The sequence below is a fragment of the Balaenoptera musculus genome, chromosome 1 (genome assembly GCF_009873245.2).
Source record: "Balaenoptera musculus isolate JJ_BM4_2016_0621 chromosome 1, mBalMus1.pri.v3, whole genome shotgun sequence".
NCBI lineage: Eukaryota > Metazoa > Chordata > Mammalia > Artiodactyla > Balaenopteridae > Balaenoptera > Balaenoptera musculus.
The window spans coordinates 60,081,285-60,109,071 of record NC_045785.1 but is presented as its reverse complement, the minus strand read 5'-3'; the positions used below and the strand labels follow the sequence as shown (position 1 = coordinate 60,109,071).

General features: G+C 35.3%; 1 protein-coding gene across 1 annotated transcript in view; it reads right to left on the bottom strand.

Annotated features, from left to right (window-relative positions):
* The window catches only part of LRRC7 (leucine rich repeat containing 7), a 505,876-nt gene that overhangs the window by 476,840 nt on the left and 1,249 nt on the right, over positions 1 to 27,787 (bottom strand). The gene's annotated exons all lie outside the window — the stretch shown is intronic.

Sequence of the window (27,787 nt, the reverse complement as noted above, 5' to 3'; positions counted from 1 at the left end):
GTGAAAGTTTAAAAAAATGTCCTTAGATATTGTTGCAGTTTGGTTTCACAAAGAAAGGACATATAAAAACAAGTAGGTATTTAATTTTTAAAAATCTTTTATAGTATATTTCACACACCCAAGACTCTTGCTGATATCTTAAACTGTCAGTATATTTTTTTAAATCAAAGAATATTTATTGAATATCTATTTGCTTAAAAATAAATGTGAAATATTGCTATAACCACATGTGAATTGGTTTTAAAAGCAAAACAGTATAAAAAAAAGTACAAAGCATGTGTTAGATGTTCAAATATGGTTTTATTATTATTAAAACCACTTGGATTCTACTGTGGGTTTTTCATGAACTTACATTATTTTTTAATTAATTTGCTTATAATAGAATGTGATTCCTTTCTCAATTATTCCAAGAATAATCAAATTTCTAAATACAGAATTTTAATTTTATATGCTCCATTACTCACCCTCCCTTCAATGCTACATACTGCAAAGTCAAATTTAATTCACTGAAAAAATGGATTCTTTGAAAAAACTGTATACAAAATAAAAGAATGTATTAATTAGAAATATTTATGTAAAAATAAAAAAACTAAAACTTTTATGAGGCATTAAAAGGTAGCATTTAAATGTCAGGATTTCTAGGTTTGGATCCTAGCTCTGTCTCTTAAGACCTTGAGAAAAATCACTCATCCTTTTCAATCATGTCTTATGTTTTCCTTATTTGTAAAATTAAGAAGATAAAATTTCCCTTCTCCCAGAGATGTTGCGAAGCTTAAATATGTCAGACATTTACAAAAGTATTCCTGATACATGAAAATATTAGCTGTTATAAATAAATCTAAAAGTAAGACGCTTGCCCTTTCTACTCCCAATATAAGTTCTTAAATTTCCACAGTGCCCCCTAAATGATCAGTTATGCTTTAGCCAAAATCTTAGTAGAGGAAACACTGCCATAAATTTAGTCCTGACCTCAAATCAGGCAATCTTCGCCCTCCAGATAGAAAATTTACATGGGCACTTGGCTAGCATTAGGTACTTTATAAATGACCTAAAGCTCAAAAGTTATGAAAATGTTCAAGTGCTTCCAAAAAGTCAGCTTTTCTTGAGCAAAAAAAAAAAAATTGCGCTCTCTCTTCTATTTTTTTTCCTTTTTATTCTTTTGTTAGGGATAACATACAATCTCTGTGAATTTTTCATTCTTGATCCCTTTCAGGTGATGTCCTTATGTTCTTTTGAATCAGCAGATTTTAAATCATGATTTAATTTCATTTAAAACTTTTATTAAATTGGAACATCTGCTCCTTTTTACAGACTAAAGGGATAAGGGATGTGTGTGTGTGTGTGTGTGTGTGTGTCTGTGTGTGGAAGGGACCGGAAAGAGGAAAAAGAATATGAGATAGGCAAGATAACCTACACTACCGTATTGTAGCCTGTGGCACAAAGTAATTTCCTTTATTCCCCTCTAGACTATAAGGCGTTTAATGGTAGGAATTAAGTCCATCCCCAGCACTTCACATAGTGCCTTGCATGTACGGAACATAATTAGATTAATATAATTTTTAATAAGTGTTTACAGGGCAAGAAGGAGAAAAAAATTCAAAAGGAAATAAATGGAGGAATGAAAATAGTGAGAGAGATGAGAAAAGTTTTTGTATAACTAAGGTAAAATGGTAGATCTGCCTTAAAGAGCTATTATACAGACAGATGTGTCAAATTTGCTAATGTTTTACTAATAAGAATTTTAAAATGCCCATTTTTTGGTTGATCTGATTCCTGTTTATTCTAATTAGATGAAGAAATGGACAGTTAATTACCCACTTGATCATCAATCCTGAATCACAGATTAGATTTCTGATGAATTTGCAGATAGTACAGAAAAAGAAATATTTATCTTGGTGATATTGGGTTATGAAAAATTGTGGAATCAGAGGGAGTTGTCAAAATACTAAAGATCAGATTTATAAATGTGCATAGAATGTAAATCCATCATGGAAGCTATTATTTTTATTATGCTTTTCTATAGGGAGATTATTTGAGGATCATATGGCTTTGCTTCAAAGCATGTATAATTGATGCTTGCTAGGCAGAGAGATTTTTCCTCTTGACATCTATGAGGAACCACTATTCGGCCAAATAGCTCCTTACTCCCCACCCTTTTTATGAAGTGGCAACATAAAGCATTCCCAACAATATTAGAAACTGGTGTGAACAAATGGAACCAAATGTATGTGAAGTGGAAGCTCTTTCACGGTAATTGAACAACTCATTTTTGGAGCACTGATTATCGAACGTTTTATTTCTGCCTGTTTATTTTGAGGCAATCTTTGGAAAGTTTCAAGGAGTAAAGCAAATGAACCCCTATAAACTGCTGGGTACAACATCTTCCTCTGGTACACTATCCAGAATCAGTGATCAGTGATTGTACCCTGCTATTTTCATAGGATTGCCTAGAGTTTACTTTCCCATTTCAAGTAATCATTATCATCCTCATCTAACAAAAATTAAACTTCAATTAATGTATGGCTAAGATTTCCTGTATTTAAGCAAAATAGCTATACTTTCTAACCACCACTTCTTAAAGTAACAATATTAATAAATGTTTATCAATGATATTTTATAGCATCTTATATATTAAAAATTGTTTTCAGATTTATTTTCTTTCAATTCTTACATCTCTGTGAAACTAACAGAATTCAGAGACTTTCTACAAAGGTCATACACTGTATGTATTTGTTTTATTTTATTGAAGTATAGTTGATTTACAATGTTGTATTCATTTCTGCTGTGCAGCAAAGTGATTCCATTATACATGTATATTCTTTTTCATATTCTTTTCATTATGTTTTATCACAGAATATTGATTATAGTTCCTTGTGCTATACAGTAGGACCTTGTTGTCACTTTACGCATTTTTGATATCTGTAGCTTAAATGTAATATTAAGCCTGGGCTAATAAACTGGCTAGAACTGGACATGGTTAGCTGAACAGCAAATCTGTGACCAGATGCAACTAGGTCATGGTTGGCATTGTCAGGATTAATTGGACACACCATCACATAAGAAACCTGGAACATGTATATACTTCTACTACCTCCTTAATGTTCCAAAGACATGTATTCACCTGACATTCTAGTCAATTTTATATTAGTGTGTCACTTGTTGAGTCAGGGATTTCTAAAAAAGGCTTTCCAATCCCCATTGTTGCTGACATTTTTGGAATACAATAGGCTCCCTTTGTGCAGAATAGTATATATTTTTAGGCTTCTGCAAAGGTTGCAAAAGTTCATGGCTGATAAAGCAATAATTGTTAGCTGTTGCATTTATTGTTAATATTATTAGACTTTGCTGATTCTGATTGCCAACCAACTCTGTTAAGAATGATGGAAGAATACAACATAACTTTATTGAGCACCTATATATGCTAGGAATTTACTGGGTGCTCTATTTACATTATCACATTTAATACTCACAAAGATTAATGAGATATTAGCCCTTGTTTGTAGATAAAGACACTTAAGCATAGCTTTTGTCTTCAATTTATACTCAGGATATGGAACATACAGAATAAACAATCAAATTTGTTACCTATCTTTTTAGGGGAAATTTTAGGATATAATCTTAAAAAACAATAGAATCTCTAAATCGCAGAAACTAATAATAAGACCATATATTTGGATATATTTCATGGATAATGTTCATTCCTACATTTTATTCCTACCCTCTTGTGTCCCTTAAACTGTGGAGCCGGTGATCTTCACTGCAGAGAGAGAGGATGAACACAGCTAAGAACAAAGAAGTTATTGTTCAGCCTTGAATTTCAAAATAGAGTATTTAAGTCCTTATCTGGAACAATAGGCGGAAATCCAAACACTTGTTGAGACAGAGGTTTTTCTTGGAATTTCAAAAGCTGGACATTAAGTATCAAAGATCAAGCTAGAAAAAAAAATGGCACAGATTGTGACTATCAGCCACAGAGTACAAACAAGTGCTTGCGGACTTAATATCTGACTTCTGACCCCAAAAGAAACACCCATTTCACCATACAGGAAGAGAAAATGATTCAAAGTGAATGGAACTAGAGTATGGATACGGTGGGTGCCCAATGATTGGCTCACCATTAGTATTAAAACCTCAGGGTGAGTGTGACAGAAATATCCAAATGGCTCTGATGGCATCTCTTCAGGGCTTGTTCTTCTCTTCCCAAAATATAACCCTGGAAGTCTACAAGCCTCTTAAAACACCTCAGATCCACAATTGGTATCTGGGCAACAGCCCAGGGAGGTTTCTACAGACATGGGCCCAAGGACCACCTCATAGAGTTCTTTGTATCCCAGTGATACCTGAAAGTTTCTAAACTAAATGTTTCTGAGGTGAGCATGAAGTGCTGAAGGGACAGATGTATATAAAGAGATGGGGAGGTGAGATAAGAACATAAAATACAGACACCTGAGTGATCGATGGTCCAGGTGGGGTATACAGAAATGTTAAGGGCAGCTGTAGTGTGGACTGGGTTGACCCAGAGGTCGAAAACTTCAGTAGAGGCCAGAGAGCAGAAGAGGGGGCCATGGGGGATAGGTACCCCTCCCCCAGGATGTCACACACACACACACACACACACACGTACCAGCAGTAGCAGCAGCATGAAAAAGAAGAAGAAGAATATACTGTTTTAGATAAAAAGTGACTTGGTAAATTTGTCAAGAAAATATAAATTTAACAAGTACCAACTGAGAACTTTTGTGAGACACTTTGATATAGGTTATAAATAGATTTTAAGAGTTGTATTTTGGAACATCAGAGTTTGTGACTCTAAGTTTAAACCTACTAAAATATTAAATTAATATTTTAATAGTATTTAATAGCTTACAGAACATTTCCATCTATTCATCTTACTTGATTCTCATGGCCACATGGTGAGGTAAATATAAATATTATTATTTTCTTTACACAGATGCAAAAAAACCCACCCTTAGAAAAATTATGCAGCCTGTTCCAAATTTCCTAGTTATTACTTGGTAAAGCTAGAGCCCAAATCCAGCTTTGATAATGCCAAAGCTTAGACTTTCTCCACTTTTTTGTATTGTCTTTACATTATTTAATGTTGATATACTTAATTTGGAAAATTAAATGTTTAGAATCTTCTTTCGTCTGCATCTAACAACAAGAAGAAACAGACAATTTAGAGTATAGGCCTGATCACATTATCCTTGATGGATCTATATGTATATACAGGTTCGTTGTCAATTTTCTGTTGTTCATTTATTCGCTTGTTATTCATTTATCCCTCAAATATTTATTGACTAGGTACTGTATGATAAGAACTGGGTGTACAAAAAAGAATAAGGTGCTATTTCTGATATCATAATGCTCATCCTAGCAGAAAAGACACATAAACAATTAAAATATAATTAGACTTCTGGTAGAGGTATATGCAAATTACTTTCAAAACACAGAGGAAAAGCCACGAATTTTCTCTGACTAGAAGGAGGAGAAAAGTTATAGAAAGGCTTCATGGAGAAAGTGATATTTGTAACTAAGAGCTAAAGAATGAGTAAAAGTTTGCCAGTATTTCCGGCAGAGAACATGGCTTGGAGCAAGGCAGGGTATATTTTTGGAGCTTCTAGTAGTGCGATATGGCTAGAATATTAAAGGCATCTAGGAGGGGAAGTTAGAGCAGAAGTCACTGTGTATATACGTAATCCATGTCAAAGAGTTTGAACACAGGGAGTCAGGGATGATTTTGAATCAGGAGAGCTGTCATAAGTAGAACTCCTGAATTTCACAAACTCTCAAGGCCAGAGAGCCCCACGGAGGTTGGATTGGAGGAAGAAGAGTCCAGAGGGAATAAGGGCCAGTCAGAGGCCACTGCAGTAGGGCAGAGGAGACATAAAGAGGTCCTGAACTGAAGGAGCAGTAGTGAGACCAATGAAGGTAAAGGGATTTGAAAATATTTGGGAATTATAACTCACAGAACTAGAAGAAAAAGCCTATGTTGATAAGGGAGGGAAGAAGAGAGAGATTTTAAATTTGGGTGACTGAGTAAGAAATATAAGCAATAATCAAAGAGAAGTGATTTAAGAAGGAAGACACTTTCTATCAGTAAAGTACTGTATGATATTATACCATATTTTAACACATGCATACCTAAAAATATCCCAATAGACATCTAAGTATACAAACATGTACAGTATATTTCTTCAGGTAAATATACTAAAGGCAAGAAAATAGTACCTCCTACAAATGACATTGTTTGGATACAGTTGTGAAAAGGGCATGAACATGTTAGGAGTTACTAGAATCGCTTGGATTCTGTTTTGTTCCTCAGAATTCAGAAAACAGTAATTCTAAGGTTTAACAATAAATGGGATTCCTTAGAATCTTTGATTTTGTTGCTTAGTAATGGACAAAAGACAGTATTTTGGAGAAATAAAAAACAAGTATTTAAGTAATACCCATTAAATTCTTAAATAACACTTGAAATGCCAAAAATAAAGTCAGCTAAAAATGCCTTTTTTAAAAAATTGGGGTATAGTTGCTTTACAATGTTGTGTTAGTTTCTGCTGTACAACAAAGTGAATCAGCTATATGTATACATATATCCCCTCCCTCTTGGACCTCTCTCCTACCCCCCGCCCCATCCCACCCATCTAGGTCACCACAGAGCACCAAGCTGAGCTCGCTGTGCTATATAGCAGGTTCCCACTAGCTATCTGTTTTACACCTGGCAGTTCACATACGTCAATCCCAATCTCCCAATTCATCCCCCCACCGCCGTGTCCACACTGCCATTCTCTACGTCTGCATCTCTATTGCTGCCCAGCAAATAGGTTCTTCTGTACCATTTTTCATATATACAATGGAATATTACTCAGCCATAAAAAGGAACGAAATTGGGTCACTTGTAGAGACGTGGATGGACTTAGAGTCTGTCATACAGAGTGAAGTAAGTCAGAAAGAGAAAAACAAATATCGTATATTAACGTATATATGTGGAATCTAGAAAAATGGTAAAAATACTTTTTTAAAATTAATAGTTTGATTTAAAAACTCTTCATTGCCATTTACTAAACTGAAAAGACTTATTTTTCAATTAAAATAAAAATAAATAACATTTATCAAGAGTTATTGGAATTATTTTAGTTACTGGCATGCATTAGCTCATCTAACCACCCCCCCCCCCGCCCCAATACCCTATCAGAACAGGATTACTTGGCATATGTTACACATCAGAACCCAAGGCTCAGGAAGACTAATCTGTCCACGGTCTCACAGCTGGAAAAAAGCAGCATTAGAGCCTGTTCCAGACCAGCTGAAGCTAAAGCCCTTGCTCCTGACCACGAATGCTACATGATCTCCCTTCATGTTTTGTCTTTGTAATCAACAGAACATATATTTCACTGTGACCTTGGGCAATTCATTGGTACTTCTAGGGGAAGTATGAACTCAATATGGCAAGTGGTATAAGGAGCAGCATTTATTAAGCCTCAACTAGTAGTGTTAGGCTCTTTACTTGTTGCTTTGCATCTATTATCCTATGTAATCTTCAAAACGCTCCTTTGAGGGAGCGTATAGTTATTATTTCAATTGTCCCCATTTTACAGAGGGGTAAACCAAAGATCAGAGGGGAATAGAGGAAGCATTAGCATACAAGACATACAGCTTACTGGTAAAGAGGGTAAAGAGTATGGAAATCCATAGAACTCCTCGACCACTTCATCACAATGCCTCCTCCTTGAAGGCATATACAAGGTCTCTTTGGAGACCTCAGCTCAGTTTAAACTGAGAGGAATATAAATAAAAAGAAAGAGCAGAGAATAAGTTTAAGAAAGTTGTAAGTAAAATTTGAAAGCTTGTGAGCTTCAGCTTAAGAAATTGAGACTTTTTATAAGCAGTGAGGAATTACTGGAGATTTCCCAGAAGGAAAATTAATTTTGTATGGAAGGCCTTCACAAAGATTAATTTGACAGATGGGTGAGGGAGATTAAAGTCAGAAAAACTAATTAAAATAATATATTAAATTCTTACATATAGGGAAAGAGATAGGAGGAAATAAAACATTTTTAAATGGGTCAATATTTTAAATTGACAAAAATTGAAATTAATTTTATTTTGAAATTTTGGCTTATCATGTAACATAACTGGAGACAGTAAGCTTGACTGAGTGTTAGACCAGCCCTTGCTACCCCCGCTTTTTAACAATAGTAGATTTAATTCTACAAAAACCTTCTGTTCTCTATAGATTCACACTAGCATCCATAATCCTTCCATTTTAAGAATCATTTTTGTAAGCAAAGATTTGTATTTAGTTGACATTCACCATCTTTGTGATATAAAGGAACCAAAGGCACTACCTTATAAAATATATAAGGTAAACAATGGAACAGTTTGCTAATTAAAAATTTTAGAAAGATATACATTTTGATAATAGTTCATGTAGTTCTTCCTGAATTCACCGGTGGCTGGAGGTGTCATTCTGACAAGGTCAGTGGCCCTCATTTAACTGGCTGCAAGTGTTTTATCACATATTGCACTTCTAAGAATGTTTACTGTGATTGCCCACAATTTATTCTTGACATCTGCAGGCTTTTCCAAAGCTTCTCTTTTTTGTGTTTATGGTGCAGATGAGTATCAACATCATAGATATTTCCATGCGTGATGGGAATTATCTTCATAATAGTGACTTAATTTACAAATATATAAATTATGTGTAAGATATAGACTATCATCTTTTCAAAGGCTTTATATTTCATCTAGCCTGATCTATGCAAATGGTAAATATATCCCTGGAAAAAAAAGAACTACAACATTCTACAATGTGAACTTTTCCTTATGCAATAAAACTTCCTGTTACTCTCTATCTTTTCAACAAAAGAGAAAATTACTTTTTAGTCTATAAATTGTGCATGCTTCCCTTTCTCCTCTTAATTTGGCACAAAGACCTTTAATGAATATATATGTAATATAATATTACATATAATTTTATTTTTTCCTAAAAATCATATTTGCTCACAGAGCCAGTGAGCATTACATAAGGAAAAAAAATTATAGCATGCCTAGATGAGTTCCTGAAATGACAGTAGGTCTTTAATAAATGTTAGCTTCCTTCTCCTTTTACTCCATTTGTACGTATATTCATTTTGAAGCATTTTTATAAATGTCCAAGATAAAACAGTTTGAAGGATAAGAAAGATAAAACTGTACATGAGTATAGCAGTTCACACTCAATAAACATGTATGGAACACTTTGTATGGCATTATGCTATATGTGCAGTGCCAAAAGAGAATGTGGTGGCAGAGGCTTTCCACAAGAAGTGAGCACTCATTTGAAAAAGGAAAGTAGACTAGGAGTTAACCAGGTGAAGAGAGCAGTTCATGAGAACAGCCCAGGAAAAGACCCTAAGGTTGTAGGAAACAGGCCTGTTCGAGGCACTGAAAGAGGACCAACATTTTCGGACATGTAGGAAGTCAAGTTGGAGTGTGGATAACAGGCAGACTTGAGGGACTTGTAGAAAAAACTTTGGATTTTGATCTTTGTCCCAAAACAAATGGCAAATTAATAAACTGTTTTCACTGGAGAGGAGATAAGGTGACTTGATTTGCATGTCCTAAGTATTACTAAGACAACACTGTGCTAGATACTTTTTCTTACATAAATTATTTAATCATCACAACATTTATGTGAAATGAGTATTATTATGTTTGTTTCAAGGGTGAGTAAATTATGACGTGAGAATTAAAAATAACTTTCCTAAGTTTACCCAGCAAAAAAGTAACAGAAAAAAGTTTAAACCCACATTTTTGATCTGACTGCAATTCAACTACTCATATCACTAAACTACAGAGGGCAGCAAAATAAAAATTTGACAGACATTTGATAAAATAAAAATTTAAGGCCAGGACGGCAGAAGGCAAGAGAGTAATATAGGTTAGCCAGCAAAGGTAATAAGAATTCCATGTCTTCTAAAATAGAAGAGCCCCAAAATACCCTCAAATATTTCTGTCGTATAGGATAGTAGAGAAATGAAATTCTGAGGAAATAATCATTCTGTCCCCCTTTGCCTCTGAAGCTCTTTTTTGCTGATCTGCTTGGAGTTCACTTTCATAAAAACTTTAACCAGTCACAATAGGATATTTAGGATGAGGGAAGTAAGTAACCCCAAGCTCTGACAAAATCAAAAACCAAAGCCAAAGCCAAAACTGATGCCAAAACTAAAGAGCTATATTCAGCAAAATGAGTAAGTCTTTCCAACTGCCTCAGATTATCCTGGAGTCGTGTTTTCTCTACCATTTTGCTTATTTAGCTGAGCACAGAAGATACTCATTAAGACGCAACGCTGGCAGTCCCAGATACCTTTCTGTCCTGCAGAGGCCTCGAATATACACTGATAATTTGGTGTGATAAAGTGAAACCTCTGGGAGTTACAGTGAAGATATCACCCTCTGTCAATCGAAGGAAAAAAAAAAAAAAAGGAGGAGCTAATGCAATGCAATCCTGTTTGGACCATAAGACAATTCAAATGACCTTGCTGAACTCTAATTCTGTTGGTAACCTGTAACTGAAAATAAATAATGTCTATATTTTCTTAAAATTTCCCCAATTGGGGGTAAAATGTTTTTCTGTTAAAATAGAAAGTGAGAAACTATAAAATAATTATATTTTAGCATGATAATTCTTGAATATAAAACAGTGATTTTCAAACACAGCAACCTTACTTGCCTCTGTTTTATGCATTGGTGTTTTTTGTACTGTTTCACTTGATAAAAACGTTCCATGGGCTTCCCTGGTGGCGCAGTGGTTAAGAATCCGCCTGCCAATGCAGGGGACACGGGTTTGAGCCCTGGTCTGGGAAGATCCCACATGCCGCGCGGCAACTAAGCGCGTGCGCCACATCTGCTGAAGCCCATGCACCCTAGAGCCCGTGCTCTGCAACAAGAGAAGCCACTGCAACGAGAAGCTCGTGCACCGCAACGAAGAGTAGCCCCTGCTCGCCGCGACTAGAGAAACCTGTGCACAGCAATGAAGTCAGGTGGTTTCAAAAGAACACCAAAGAAGTTTAAACATAAATACTTTTACATATTTACTTTAGAATAATTTATTTTAATTATAAATACATCCAATTTTAAGGATTCCATCTAATAGAAAAAAATAAAACTTTCTTTGTGAAAATACAATTCATGAAATAAATAATGGTCATAAACCACAGTTCTAGATAAAGTAGACCTGAATAAAAATAAAATATATAAGGTTTTGAACATTAAAAGGAATTTCAGATTATAGCTTTATCAGTTGGTAGTTAACTATCAGTTATCTGAGAGTTCCAAAGTACAACTATTCTTAAAATCTAAATCACTCCACAGATCCTCCAGATTTTCATAAAAGAATAAAATTTTACTTCATAACTAAGCTTCAATGTTTGAAAAAATAAATTCTGTTCCCCCAAGCTAAAACTGTATTATTAATCTAAATTTCAAGATGAATGTTATTTTTTCCAAGTGCCCCATGGTAGGGTAATAGCTATGCTAGGGAAATAGCAGGGCATAGTCCAAGTAATTTATTTGAGAAATTTATAAAATACATTTGAACTCAATCAAAGAAAAAAAAAATCAAAATATACACACAAGTAGTACTGCATTAAACCGATCTGCATGCTGGCCAGGATAAAAGGGGGAAAAAACAAAAACAAAAACAAAGAAGAGACCTAAGAGAACTCACACTTGATATCCACTGCCTCTATTATCTTTGGTGCCAATCCACTTGAAGGCAGTTCTGTTATGGTAGGAAAACTCTTTTCAAGCATAAATGCTAAGAATGCTACCCAAGCCGTAAGCAATGATTTGAAAAGAGTCAGAGTCCCTAACAGCTTCACTGAGCCTTGATTATAGTTATATGATCTGTTTTATCCAACGGAATGTGAATGGACATAAAATACGCTATGTGTGAGCAGAAGCTTTCACTGAACTTGAGTGGGTCAGTTTGGCCTCTTGTTCCTGTCCTCTACCAGGAGAACAACACATCCCAGATAAGGGTACTCCTTCCGCCTGGAGGCTGGAGTGAGAAGACTGGGTGAACAGAGCAAAGCAGAGTTGCTGCTGTAACTGAGAAATAAATGTTTGTGGTTGTAAGCCACTGAAATGTTTGGGGATTTTTAGTTACCACTGCAAATGCTAACTGGAAGAAGGGGTAAAATAATATTTTAATCAGTTAAGCCACAAATTGTTGGTTACTTGCAGCTGAACATATTCCTAAATAATATATCCATAATATGTACATAAATAAAAGATTATCACTTTACTTATGTATGCACTCTCTGGGCAGCAATTTACAATGTGTCTGAACTGACAGAACTTAGCATCAGAAAATTACAAATGTGAAGGCCTAAAGGAAAGGGACCACACAGGGGATAACTTGCAAATGTGTGTGGCCTTGCCCAGAGAAGTACTCAGCGTGGATACCAGGGTAGTTACAGGGCTACAAGAGGATAGGAAGTACTTGAGATGGGCTGCTTAAAACAAACTATACCAACAGTTAACAGCCTTCTGTTCATCTCAGGCAACCAAATGCAAAAGGACCAGAAGTAAATTGCTCTTTCCAAACTTTAAAGCGTAACAGAAAGAGGTGGAAGACATTAGTATTCAAAAGGAATAGACACACATTCATGTTTTCTTTTCATGCCAGAGAATAATTAGAAGAAAAGCAAGAGAGCAATATCAAGTGAGTCACTCTAATGCATACTCAATTATCATTTATTTGAAAACTTTTTTTTCTTAAAAAGAGGCTTTATGGGCTTCCCTGGTGGCGCAGTGGTTGAGAATCTGCCTGCTAACGCAGGGGACACAGGTTTGATCCCTGGTCCGGGAAGATGCCACATGCCGCAGAGCAACTAAGCCCGTGAGCCACAACTACTGAGCCTGCGCGTCTGGAGACTGTGCCCCACAACGGGAAAGGCCCGCGCACCGCGATGGAGAGCAGCCCCCACACCGCGATGAAGAGTGGCCCCCGCTTGCCGCAACTAGAGAAAGCCCTCGCACGAAACGTAGACCCAACACAGCCAAAAATAAATAAATAAATAAATAAATAAATAAATAAATAAATAAGGTAGCTATTAATTAAAAAAAAAAAAGAGGCTTTAATTATTTTCCCCACAAAAGTATTCACTACATTTCCAGTAATTTTATATGAGGATGTTTAGGTTTATAAACTGATGTTCTGATTCATGCTTCCTCAATATCTCAGTCAGTTATTCAGTTTCCTTAATATTAGTGTCAATGTTCTAGTTACGCTTGAATAGATTAGCTCCCTATCCAGGATTCTTCAGACAATAAATTGTATCTCCATGTGTCCAGTTGTTCCTGTCAGAAATCTTGAAATAATCCTTGATACCATACTTATTATCTCTAGCCCTCTCCCACTATCAATTCAGCAAAGAATACAAGAGGTTCTACAAGGCATACCCACTTCTATCCACCTCTTTCCATTTCCATGACCCAAATCCTAGCACAAGATACCTTAATATCTTGCCCAACCTACTGTAAACATCTCCTAATTGAAAAATCCCTACTTCCTCTCTGACCTTCTTGTAATGCATTTTAAACAAAGCAGCTCAAGTGATCACTTAAAAATATCAATCAGTTCACACCACTCTTCTGTTTAAAAATGCTTAATGACTTCACATAGGATGTAGAATAAAAATCTTATATTCTTAACTGGGTCAGTAAATTCTGAGGTGATCTGGTTCATGCCTGTCTCATATTAATGCCAGTCTCCCCTTGCTCCCTAATATTCAGCCACACTGGCCTCTTTCCAACTACACTGCCCTCCAAGGCAACACCTTCTTCTGATTTAGAGTTTTTGCATACACCATTTGCCCAGCCTGGAATTCTCTTTCTCCCTCTCTTTGCCTGGCTAACTCCTATCATCTAAGATGTCTTACTAAATATCAGTTCATCAGAGATGCTACTTCTCCTGCTCAGATCCCTATTACATTCACTCTCAGTCTCTTGGTCTTTTCCTGCTTAGCTCTGATCATAACTTGAAGTTGTATATTCCTAGAGTGATTAGTTGTTTAATGTCTGCCCACCCCGTTAGGCTATAAGTGCCATGAAAACAGGGGTCACATGTGTAATCAGCCTTGTCTAGCACAGGGCATGGCACAGAGTAACAGCACAATAAATATTCAGAATGGGTGTATGAAAACATGCGTGAACATGGGTAAAATGTATTAAACTGAGAAAATGTTGCAGATTCTAGTAGACCTGGTAGAGTTTTTTATTGTAAGTATTGTCCCAACAAGCTACAGAATGAGAAAATATGTATCTCGCTGGTTTCTTCAATTTGTTCACAAATCAGAAGAGCTGCTTCTGTGTTGTACAAGAACGATGGCAGAGTTCTTAGACTTTAGGTGTATCAAAATATGTGTGAACACACAGTTATAAACTGAGAAAGTCAAAGTGCTTCAAACATATAAAAATTTCTCAGTTAGATTGATCTTTGTATCTTTTAAATATAGCTTTTTAAATTACTAAAATTTTAATCACACATAAAACAGAATACATTTTTTTTATACAGCAGGTTCTTATTAGTTACCTACTTTATACATATTAGTGTATATATGTCAATCCCAATCTCCCAATTCATCCCACCACCACACCCCACCCCTCGACAACCGCTTTCCCCACCTTGGTGTCCATACGTTTGTTCTCTACATCTGTGTCTATATTTCTGCCTTGCAAACTGGTTCATCTGTACCATTTTTCTAGATTCCACATATATGCATTAATATACAATATTTGTTTTTCTCTTTCTGAGTTACTTCACTCTGTATGCAGTCTCTAGGTCCATCCATGTCTCTAAAAATGACCCAATTTCATTCCTTTTTATGGCTGAGTAATATTCCATTGTATATATGTGCTACATCTTCTTTATCCATTCATCTCTCAATGGACATTTAGGTTGGTTCCATGTCCGGGCTATTGTAAATAGTGCTTCAATGAACATTGGGGTGCATGTGTCTTTTTGAATTACAGTTTTCTCTGGGTATATGCCCAGTAGTGGGATTGCTGGTTCATATGGTAATTCTATTCTTACTTTTTTAAGAAACCTCCATATGGTTCTCCATAATGGCTGTATCAATTTACATTCCCACCAACAGTGCAAGAGGGTTCCCTTTTCTCCACACCCTCTCCACCATGTGTTGTTTGTAGATTTTCTGGTAATGGCCATTCTGACTGGTGTGAGGTGATACCTCATTGTAGTAGTGATTTGCATTTCTCTAATAATTAGTGATGTTGAGCATCTTTTCATGTGCCTCTTGGCCATCTGTATGTCTTCTTTGGAGAGATGTCTATTTAGGGCTTCTGCCCATTTTTTGATTGGGTTGTTTGTTTTTTTAATATTGAGCTGCATGAGCTGTTTATATATTTTGGAGATTAATCCTTTGTCCATTGACTCATTTGCAAATATTTTCTCCCATTCTCAGGGATGTCTTTTCATCTTGTTTATAGTTTCCTTTGCTGTGCAAAAGCTTTGAAGTTTCATTAGGTCCCATTTGTTTATTTTTGTTTTTATTTCTGTTACTCTAGGAGATAGGTCAAAAAAGATCTTGCTGTGATTTATGTCAAAGAGTGTTCTTCCTATGTTTTCCTCTAAGAGTTTTATAGTGTCCAGTCTTACATTTAGATCTTTAATCCATTTGGAATTTATTTTTGTGTATGGTGTTAGGGAGTGTTCTAATTTCATTCTTTTACATGTAGGTGTCCAGTTTTCCCAGCACCACTTATTGAAGAGACTGTCTTTTCTCCATTGTATATCCTTGCCTCCTTTGTCATCGATTAGTTGACCATAGGTGTGTGGGTTTATCTCTGGGCTTTCTGTCCTGTTCCATTGGTCTATATTTCTGTTTTTGTGCCAATACCATATTGTCTTGATTACTGTAGCTTTGTAGTATAGTCTGAAGTCAGGGAGTCTGATTCCTCCAGCTTCATTTTTTTACCCTCAAGATTGCTTTGGCTATTCAGGGTCATTTGTGTCTCCATACAAATTTTAAAATTTTTTGTTCTAGTTCTGTAAAAAATGCCATTGGTAATTTGATAGGGAGTGCACTGAATCTGTAGATTGCTTTGTGTAGTATAGTCATTTTAACAATATTGATTCTTCCAATCTAAGAACATGGTATATCTCTCCATCTGTATCATCTTTGATTTCTTTCATCAGTGTCTTATACTTTTCTGAGTACAGGTCTTTCACCTACTTAGGTGGGTTTATTCCTAGTTATTTTATTCTTTTTGTTGCAGTGGTGAATGGGATTGTTTCCTTAATTTCTCTTTCTGATCTTTTGTTGTTAGTGTATAGGAATGTAAGAGATTTCTGTGCATTAATTTTGTATCCGGAAACTTTCCAAATTCATTGATTAGCTCTAGTAGTTTTCTGGTAGCATCTTTAGGATTCTCTATGTATAATATCATGTCATCTGCAAACAGTGACAGTTTTACTTCTTCTTTTCCCATTTGTATTCCTTTAATTTCTTTTTCTTCTCTGATTGCTGTGGCTAGGACTTCCAAAACTATGCTGAATGATGGTGGCGAGAGTGGATATCCTTGTCTTGTTCCTGATCTTAGAGGAAATGCTTTCAGTTTTTCACCATTGAGAATGATGTTTGCTGTGGGTTTGTCATATATGGCCTTTATTATGTTGAGGTAGGTTCCCTCTATGCCCACTTTCTGGAGAGTTTTTATCATAAATAGATGTTGAATTTTGTCAAAAGCTTTTTCTGCATCTATTGAGATGATCCTATCATTTTTATTCTTCAATTTGTTAATATGGTGTATCACATTGATCGATTTGTGTATATTGAAGAATCCTTGCATCCCTGGGATAAATCCCACTTGATCATGGTGTATGATCCTTTTAATGTGTTATTGGATTCTGTTTGCTAGTATTTTGTTGAGGATTTTTGCATCTATATTCATCATTGATATTGGTCTGTAATTTTCTTTTTTACAGAAATATAGATCAATGGAATAGGATAGAAAGCCCAGGGTGATGGTGGCCTCGTAGAATGACTTTGGGAGTGTTCCTTCCTCTGCAATTTTTTGGAAGAGTTTCAGAAGTATGGGTGTTAGCTCTTCTCTAAATGTTTGATAGAAGCCATCTGGTGCTGGACTTTTGTGAAGTTGGAAGATTTTTAATCACAGTTTCAATTTCATTACTTGTGATTGGCCTGTTCATATTTTCTATTTCTTCCTGCTTCAGTCTTGGAAGGTTATATCTTTCTAAGAGTTTTTCCATTTCTTCCAGGTTGTTCATTTTATTGGCATAGGGTTGCTTGTAGTAGTCTCTTATGATGCTTTGTATTTCTGCAGTGTCCATTGTAACTTCTCCTTTTTCATTTCTAATTTTATTGATTTGAGTCCTATCCCTCTATTTCTTGATGAGTCTGGCTAAAGGTTTATCAACTTTGTTTATCTTCTCAAAGAACCAGCTTTTAGTTGTATTGATCTTTGCTATTGTTTTCTTTGCTTCTATTTCATTTATTTCTGCTCTGATTTTTATGATTTCTTCTACTAACTTGGAGTTTTGTTCATTCTTCTTTCTCTAGTTCCTTTAGGTGTAAGGTTAAATTTTTCTTATTTCTTGAGGTAGGATTGTATTGCTATAAACTTCCCTCTTAGAACTGCTTTTGCTGCATCCCATAGGTTTTGGATCATCGTGTTTTCATTGTCATTTGTCTCTAGGTATTTTATGATTTCCTTTTTGATTTCTTCAGTGATCTCTTGGGTATTTAGTAATTATTCTTTAGCCTCCATGTGTTTGTGTTTTTTTACATTTTTTCCCTGTAATTGATTTCTAATTTCATAGCATTGTGGTCGGGAAAGATGCTTTATATGATTTCAATTTTCTTAAATTTACCGAGGCTTGATTTGTGACCCAAGATGTGATCTATCCTGGAGAATCTTCTGTGTGCACTTGAGAAGAAAGTGTAATCTGCTGTTTTCGGATGGAATGTCCTATATATCAACTAAATCTATCTGGTCTATTGTGTCATTTAAAGCTTGTGTTACCTTATTAATTTTCTGTTTGGATGATCTGTCCATTGGTGTAAGTGAGGTGTTAAAGTCCCCCACTATTATTGTGTTACTCTCAATTTCCTCTTTTATAGCTGTTAGCATTTGCCTTATGTATTAAGGTGCTCCTATGTTAGGTGCATATATATTTATAATTGTTATATCTTCTTCTTGGATTGATCCATTGATCATTATGTAGTGTCCTTCCTTGTCTCTTGTAACAGTCTTATTTTAAAGTCTATTTTATCTGATATGAGTATTGCTACCCCAGCTTTCTTTTGATTTCCATTTGCATGGAATCTCTTTTTCCATCCCCTCACTTTCAGTCTGTATGTGCCCCTAAGTCTGAAGTGGGTCTCTTGTAGACAGCATATATGTGGGAATTGAATACAATTTTATATTAAAATGTAAACTAGAGGCATGTCCATATAACAGCCCTGTAATTGTGACACCATAAACTGGACATCAGGATTCTTTCACTAGGATTTCACTCAGTGAATTTGGAAGGAAGGAAAGTCTAGGTTATCTTGAGTAACAAACAGTCCCCCAAATCTTAACACAACAATACATCCACTCTTGCTCATGCTACATGTTGAAAGGGATGACTTTATTTAGTGTAATTGTTCAGGGGCCAGGCTGATGGAGGCCCCATCATGACAAACGTGTCTGTAATTGCTGTATCAGGAGAAGAGCAAATAGTGCACTAGGTCATAAATACTTCTACTCAAAAGAGATACTCCTCACTTTTAGCTATTGCATTGGTCAAATTAAGTCACATGTCAGCCTAACTGCAAAGAGGGACTGGGGAATTAAATTCTATGATGTTCTCAAAAAGGAAAGAGAAGAAGAAATCCAGAGGAACCACACTAAAGGCTGCAAGAGTCAGAGACATTCAGAGGCATAAATGAAACCATTCATTCACACAACATGAATTTTTTCTGCACTATGCTGTGAACTAGTATGCTAGGAATAAAAATCAAGTGAGCCACTATACATGCGCTAGTTTTGGAGACAGCCACTTAAACAATTATTTAAGGATGCTAAGAATGATACATATTCACATTTTGAAGAATCCCCAAAAGACCAGCTTACAGTGATCTTGGGTGATCACACAAATCACACAATTTAAAGCTTTGATCTTTTAAAAAATGTAATCAAAGCACTCTAAAGTTTCATTAAAGTATATTAATAGTCTATATATATTTCATTTAACTAAGCAGTCTAAAAAGAATGTACCAACTTAACAGTGATCTTTACTCAGCTTAAGGGTAAATTTCTCACTTGTTTCAGATCCAGAAGAGAGTGTAAAACCTTTCAAGTAACATCATAGGGTTTTTTGTTGCCTTCCTTCTCAGTGTAACTACCAGAAGCTATTATATTACTTTTTATAATGTGAGCCCATCAGACTATAATTCTTGACTCTCAATAAAATGTCCTACTTTTTATAACAAAAATATACTATTTTATCCATTGTTAAACAAAAATATTAAAACATTAAGTGACATTTAAGACAAGAAAATATTCATCCATATTCCCAGAATCCAAATTCAATTTTCTTTTTTCTGCATTCCTATCTATCTTTCACACATTATCATACAAAGAAATTCTACTTGGAAAAAGGAGAAGAAGATTAAGAATATATTCCATTCTAAAAATCGTGGATAACTTTACACATGCAAAGAAGACATGTACCCTTGAGCTTTGGGGCTGTCCTGGTCACATGCAGAGCCAAAAGAGGTGACAAGTGCATCCCCAAGACTGTGTGCAAAGAGACTGATGTTATTCCACTAGCAGTCCCTATTACACCTTGTGTTCACAGCTGAATTTATGCTAATTAACAAAGAGTAGAGAAGATATATATCTTGCCAACTGTCCCAGGAGACAAGGGCCCTTGGCCTGGCCCAGAGGGTGTATTTAGGATAGGATGCATAGAGAATGTACCTAGGACTAAGAGCTTGACATATATACAATTATATTTAGGAAAAGCAGACATTAAACACTGTTTGTACAAACCATGCTCTAACTTTTTACTCACCAGCACATTTTAGACTTTAAGATAAATAAATGCATTCTCAATTACCCATCTTCCTAGTTTTTCCAATATATTTTCAAAAATAAGCATGTACCTCTTCTGTTAATTCATATATTTATTAACTATTAATAACTATATTTAGTAACTATATTAATAACTATATTCACTAATAAAGCTTATTTTCTTCATAGTTTTTATATAGAAAATAAATATACGTTGCAGTTCTAGTAGTTTCTGTACCAAAGTACAAAGAATACATCACCTTTGCACCTCTCCCCTTGTTCATATCCCACTTTGGTATCCACTATGTTTGAGTTTTAGCAGCTTGCTTTTATTCTGCAGGAAGCAAACCTTAGTTATATCGAGATAGAAAAAGCAAGCAAGTAAGAAAATAAGCAAGCTAGCAAGCAAGGAAGCAAATGCAAAAAATCTCTTACTCCTTGAAGTACCTGTCTAAATAACATCTCTTTAAATAGCATTAGATAATTTGAAAGACAAAACAAGCATTATTGTGGAGGTAATTCAAACCCTGGACCGGTAAAGGTTGACATCATGTCTTACCTTTAACACCTAGTCTTAGGACATTCAGATTTTGTCATGTAAAATGGTGTGTGGGATTATATTCACAGATACAGAAATATGTTCCATTCTATCACACCCACGAGTCCCAGAACAGTACACTGAAAGCTGGCATGAATAAGAACCATTCCACAAATGAAAAGCAGAGCTAATGTTCTGATATGTAATGAACTAATTTAGTCACCATATTTCTTTCTTCAATTTTAACCATTATTGCTACACTAAGAAGTTTTCATTTGTCCTTTAAAAATGGTTATGAGATGTGGCTATGCAGGTAGTCTTGTTAAGTAAATACTTTTGTTCGTAGATATTTCTGTATGCCATTATTTATAAGCCAAATACATATTTTAAGAGATGTACATCATCATTTCAAAAATGTTTTATAATTGTTGCTAATATGTTTTGGTAGTAGGTTAGAAAACATCTTGTCTTAAGTTTCCCAGTAACTGAAGATTCTAGATAAAATGTATTCAGAATTTTAGCATTAGAGAAAACATTAAATGAGAAACATTTGTTTCAATTTGTCTCATGAAAGAACAGAGAATTCCCTTCTTTAAAGTCATAACAGTCATAACATAACAGGTAAGTAAATAGATATTTAGCAGTAAGAGGGAATTTATTATTTCAAAGGAATCTTCAAAATATAACTTTGTAATGCAAAAAAAATTGACAGAAATGAGTATGTTTTTAAAAATTTCAACTATATCATATTTTATTTTCCTGATTAAAAATTTTTCCTAATCAATATTCAAGGCAGTATTTTATAGAAAGGCCTAACCTCACTTCAAATAATTCTTGTTTTCTGGTAAGAAAAATCATTGATTATCCTTAATGAAATTAGCAAATTTAGAAGAAAACTCATTTATTTAAAAGGAATTGAACACTTCTCCATCATCTAATATTTAGTTGGCATTATTCTAAATAGATCAATAATTTAAAAGAACATTTTAATTTTCATTAAAAAGGCTGTAGTATCCAAACTTAGAATGCTTTAATATTAGTGAAATTAATTCCATATTTCTTAAATAATGGTACCTTTTTAAAAATAGAATACTTAACAGATGGTAAATTTATAGAATTAAACTGCCTAAATAGTCAAATCAAAGTGGAAAGATAAGGCAATTGTCCAAAAAACTTAGGCTAAATAAAAACTCAGGCCAAAATTCAAGCCAAAAATGAAATGAGAAAGAAATGTATTTTGGGTGGGTCATCATGTTGGCTGACTTCATTAACTGAATTTAGTAGACTAAGGTTTTCATCCTTATTTCCCTTTGCTAAGGTGTAAAATCTCCAGTAGTTCCAAGGGTGTGGTTTTAGTGGCCGAGGTTGGAAGCCAAGAGATCTGGTTCTATTTATGTTTCTCTCACTAACAGATGTGTGACCTTGTACAAGAAAGCACACTTATCTGGGCTTAGTTTCCTCTTTTGTAAAATAAGACCCTCTAAAGTCTTTTCCCTCTCTGAAATGTTATGAACTCATGAAATAGTAAGATGACAGCTATGTGAGAGTATGTATCATAATATCATAAAACAGAGCAATTACAGCTGTATGTGTATGTGTGTGGTATGCTCAATGTTCAACAATATGGTATTACCCTAAGGATATTGTTAATATTTAACGATCACTCGAAGTTTAAGTAGGTATTTGATTTAATTATAATAGCTTTTATAATTGTCTTAAGAAATTAATCACACTTGAAGTAGGGAAGAAAATTTTTTTCATGTCTTGAGTTACACCAACTCAGAATAACACCAGAATAAATATTCAGTGTGATGTCAGTGCTAAGAATATGTGGTCGGAGGTACATCTCCTTTCTAATGACTCTGTAAGATGCCTACTCATGGTAAGAACTGCAATGGTGAATGCATTAGATGCAGAAAACCTAATCAGTTAATATTCAAGAAGTCTAATTACTTGCACTTTTAAATTATTTTAGTTACACCATTTGTGTCACATTAATTCTTCAAATTCAGATGACACATTTTAGCTTTGTATCCATTACTCACCTTTTTAGTACAGCAAAGGTCTTTATAACATTTAGGCACTATCTCAGTAAGGTTCATTTCTTGCCTTTCCTTCCATTACCAAATAATTTCATAATGCAAACAGCCATCTATAAAATATTTTGCCACTACACAAACCTATATTTATCTCTTTTAGTATAATAATAGCATAAAAGCCTGTAATTCTTTTCTTGGGGAATTAAATCAAATGCTCTCTTAGACTGTTTTTCCCATCTTTTCCTCTGCTAGCTCTGTATTCCACAGTACCACCTCCTTCTCTTCCTCCCTGTGAAAATCTCATAATGATAGTACTTACACTATCAGTATTTTTCTTTTCAGGTCACCTACCTCTTTTGTATAACTGAAACCTACAGAGTCTCACTTGTTCTCATACTATTTTACCTCTTGAAGAGCACAAAATTTAATTCTCTCCATCTGAACATACACACACACACACACCACACACACACTTACACATATATCCTGCCATTCCCTTGCTCTTAACAAATTTGTTATATTACCACCTTGGGCCTGGTATCACCATCACCTGAGGTTAAACATGCTCTCAAACTTACTGAACTTCATGTAGAGCAAAAGTACCCTGGCACAACTGAAGAAACTGCATCCTTAAGAAGCCAGTAAATGAAGTCTTTAAACAATGTTAAGCATCTACGCTAGTGTTAAAATATTTAAATAAATCATGTCAATGCTAATATAAATTTCACTACTTCATCTCTGGTAACTACTATTGCTTTCATGTTTATTAAAGTGAAATAATATTTTTCTACAGAGATTTTAAGTAATTTATCAAGCAGTGAACAGTATAGTGAAAGTGAGTATATGCAGGAAATCCTTTGGGTTATTAAATTTATTTAATAATTTTTCCATGCATCATTGAATAACAAATGATAATTTTTGTTATGGTTAATAATTTACATAGCATATATGATACCTCTCCAGAGGTTTATATATCAAATCACAATTTCAAAGTAGATATGACAACTATTGACTCAAAATTGCTTTATTGAAAACTTCCTTAATGTACTTTTATATGACAGATTCTAATAGTTTATTAAATGTTTCTGTCATGAATTAATTATGCCAGGAAGATAAGCAGCAGTATCTTCTGTACCAATATTAAATGGTCACAAAAGTAATATGGTGCACTATTGCCAAATATGTCGATTACTTTGAAAAGTTGTTTCAAAATATTAAGTTTTTTTTATTCATTAGGAAATAATTCAATGATCTACAGATTTCTGTCATCTAACAAGCATGAATTTTTGCCTATGAAGGAGAAGGCATAGTATGGAGAAAATGGTACAGGAGCCAACTCTGGGTTTAAATCATCCCCTTGTAGCTATGTGCCATGGACGTATCACTTCTGCCCTTGAACCTAACTTTTCTAATCTTTCAAATGGTGAGAATAATGCTTCTTAAAGGATTATTTTGAACTAAGGCACCTGACTCATGGTAGGTCTTTAGGAGCTGGTAGCTGTTACTATAATTATACACTATGGTAAGAGAAGCCAGATGACAAGGGGCAGTTCCTGACCACAAAAGCTCAAGAATTTTAAGCATATCACTTAATTCCAAGATAGGAAATAAACATATTTAACTATTTAAATGGCATACCTTAAAAACATACTATGCCATCACGACATATACCCCCCCCACACACACACACATTACTATAGAAAACCTCATTTGTACCAAAAAGTTTATGTTGCACTCTTCTGAAATGTACCACTTTGTCTTATTATTTGCTATGTACTAGAATTATAAATTAGCAATTATTACTACTTGTATTTTACAGCATTAAAAGAGGCTGGTTTGCATTACCAGGATCACATGTTAATTCTGGAAGTACCTATGGTTTTCTTAATCCTCTTTCACTACCTCAGGATAATTCACTAGAGTATTTTCTATAAAAACATGGATATTTCTAATGATTCAAACCCTATTCACAGAACCTGGCTAAAAACTTCATAAAGGAAAAATGTTACTGTTTTGTGGCCATCATTTTTCAAACATTGTTGATTTAGAGTACCACTTTAAAATTTGAGTTTTCATTGACAATTCACGAATCAGTATTTTAACATATATACAAAACCTACCATCTAGGCATCTCCTTTCTGATTTTATGGTTCCTCAGAGTAGAATTTAATAGCTACACTATATGGTCAAATTGCTATTTTCATCTTAAAATTCAGATTTTTAATCCTGAGACATTAAAAACCCTCCACTGAATACTGATGTAGTGAACAGCTTCAAAGTAAAAATGTCAAGGTTCTCAGAAGATCCTAGAATCATCTTCAATATGTCCTTCCTTGAAGATATGAATTACTTAATGGTCATTTGGCTTGGCACAAACTAAAGGTCTGTTCTGTGTCACAGATGTGAATTAACGTTTCCCCAAAAGCCATCTTGCCAATTCACGTGACTGACTAGACCCAGCCAAAAAAGAATATGGATGATACTCTACAAAGCAGCCATTCTTACTGGAGAGATCAAAATACTCCAAGTAATGTCTTTTATTGGTTATGTGGTTGTTATAATTATTATACTTAATGAATAGCGTACTCTAAATGAAGAATTTTCCAAAAATTATGAAATAATTTATGTGAAGGAAAAAGAATGGAATATGGATCCAGAAATAACTCAGATGGTAATTTATCAATAGTTGGTTACTCTTTGTGCACTCTGTTAATTTGGATATGAAATGAAATTATAATATCATGGAATGAGGGATCCATCCTTATACTGGGGCAACAGTCATCAGAAGATAAAATTATAGTAAAAATAGGTGTAATTTTGATACATCAATGAAAACATAACTTATCTTCAAATTTTCAACTGTCTTATTTATTTTTTCAACTATTTTTAAAAGGTGGACATTTTAAGTCATGATTAAAGAAACTAGGTTTTTATATCAAGTATTACCATGTACTATGAACTGCAAATGAGAGAGATCTAAGAAATACCCCTGGGAATTAACACCATGTGGATAATACAGTCATTTAATGATTTCATAATTGATAAAAATTCATAGTGATATTAATCTATATCTTTGCAATTTTTTAAAATCAAAAGCACACAAAAATACAGATGCACAAAAGCACTTTCAGCTATGTTCTATATTTTATAGAGGAAGCAGAAAAATTAAAAGCTTACAAGCAAAAGTGGAATGAGATTTTAATTAAGAACATTTTAATGCCAGCCTAAAGCAGCACTAAAATTCGGAATAAAACATGGCTACTGTAACTGAAGCAGGTTTATTTCTTTAAGAAGTGGTTTCTAATTCTGAAGCTGCATATGTGCAGGCACACGTGATGGGGAATGTAAGGGTTGCCATGGTAAGTACACATCTTTTCTTGGGCAGTCAAGTATTTTTAAAACTGTATAAAGAACTCTCACTTCATAACATGCCATGGAAATTGACTCTGCTTTCCTTACCAACACATATTAGTATGATGCAATGCAGCACAGGACAGAAATAGCCCACATTTCTAAAAACTTCAGCCCATTAAGATCGCTTATAAATCATGGAGTGAAAAATGAAATAAGAGATCTCCAAGTCAGGGAACTAATTAAATGGTGGGTCTAGAACAAGTTCTACCTCCATTAAATTAATAAATAATCACACCCCAGGACATTCCACATGCCTGATACACTCCCCGGGAGTCCAAAACGCAAAGAGCGCTAAACACCACTCTCAATATACTTTAATCATATGACTTACTTTTAAGGAAAATTAAAATCATCCCTACATCCCTACTTTCTCATTCTTTCCCGGTGCGATCAATGGTTTCCAAGTAGCAGGGATGTGACTCTGCTCTACTGTCTTTTGCACAAAATCTCGTGGTGTTTCTCTTAGAGTCTGTGAAGTCAGTTCAAGACGCCTGGATGGAGGCGTGACACTTGGACTGGGGAGGTGGCAGAATCTGTTGAGAAACGCAGCAGGTTCTGAGGCGCTAGAGAACCCACGTGTGCAGGGACTGGAGAACTTTTCCGCCACGTCTCCCAGAAGGAATGCCTCACTTTTAAATAGGGGGCTAGCTGGGGCGAGGGGCGGGGGTGGGTGGAAGGTGGGCAGTAAAAGAGGAGAGGTGGGCGGCAGAGCAATAGGTCCAAACCCTTCACAGGTATCTGTGCTTCTCCACATTCTATTCTCGCCCCCTTCAACTTTATTATTTTTCCCTCTTAAAGGAGGACTTAAGCAACAGGGATGCTGAACATCTCATAGGCTCAGCCTAGAACAAAGAAAATCGAGTTCCTAATACTGTATCTCTCCTGTTGGAGATCACGTGTCCTGCTTTCACTGGAATGCACACTTCTCGCCCACGCTATAAAATCTCTCCTGTGCTTAGAAATTTTACCTAGGTTAAAATATGCTCACATACAAATTGCTTTTCATCTACCAAGAGAACCACATTTCAATGTAAACAGGTACACATCTTGACGTGGTGACCCAGTTACCATTGCAGGTAAATTGGAAAGTGTATTGGGAAAGTAATGGAAAAGAGCAGGTGGAGGACCTTTTATGTCTCACTGAGCGTACCCCCCCCCACCCCCCCATACGCACACCTTTTCTAATTTCTTTTGAAGGAGAACTTCGAAAGTGAACGTGGGAGTCGTGGGAGTCTCAGATGGTTCCTTCCTGAAGCCGATTCCCGGGAGTTGTGAAAGTGACCCTTCCTTTCTCTGCCTGGCGCTGCGCCCTCTCGCCCAGCCCGCTCGCTTTGTGACTTGATGGGGAGGAGACAGTGAGGGAGAGGGTGGAGGCGGGTCCTTTATGCAGCCCTGATGGGCAAGAAGTAGTATAATGAAGCAATTTTGCAGCTATCTCCGTTATTATTAAGTCACACTCTTTTTAAAGGCATTCTGTACAAGCCGCATTCCCTCACCCCCATTCTTGACTCTGCAAACTGTAAGGCAGGACACCCTGTGGCAGCCAATTTAGTTGTCCGTGAGCTAAGGTGCTATGGTTATCGTAATGTTAATGTGCTGCCCTCCCTCTTTCCACGTAGGATCTGAAACTAGTCCTGCATCCTTAATGACTCTAAGAGGAGCATGCAAGATGCTGAAGGGGGCTCAGCCCTGGGATTGGGAA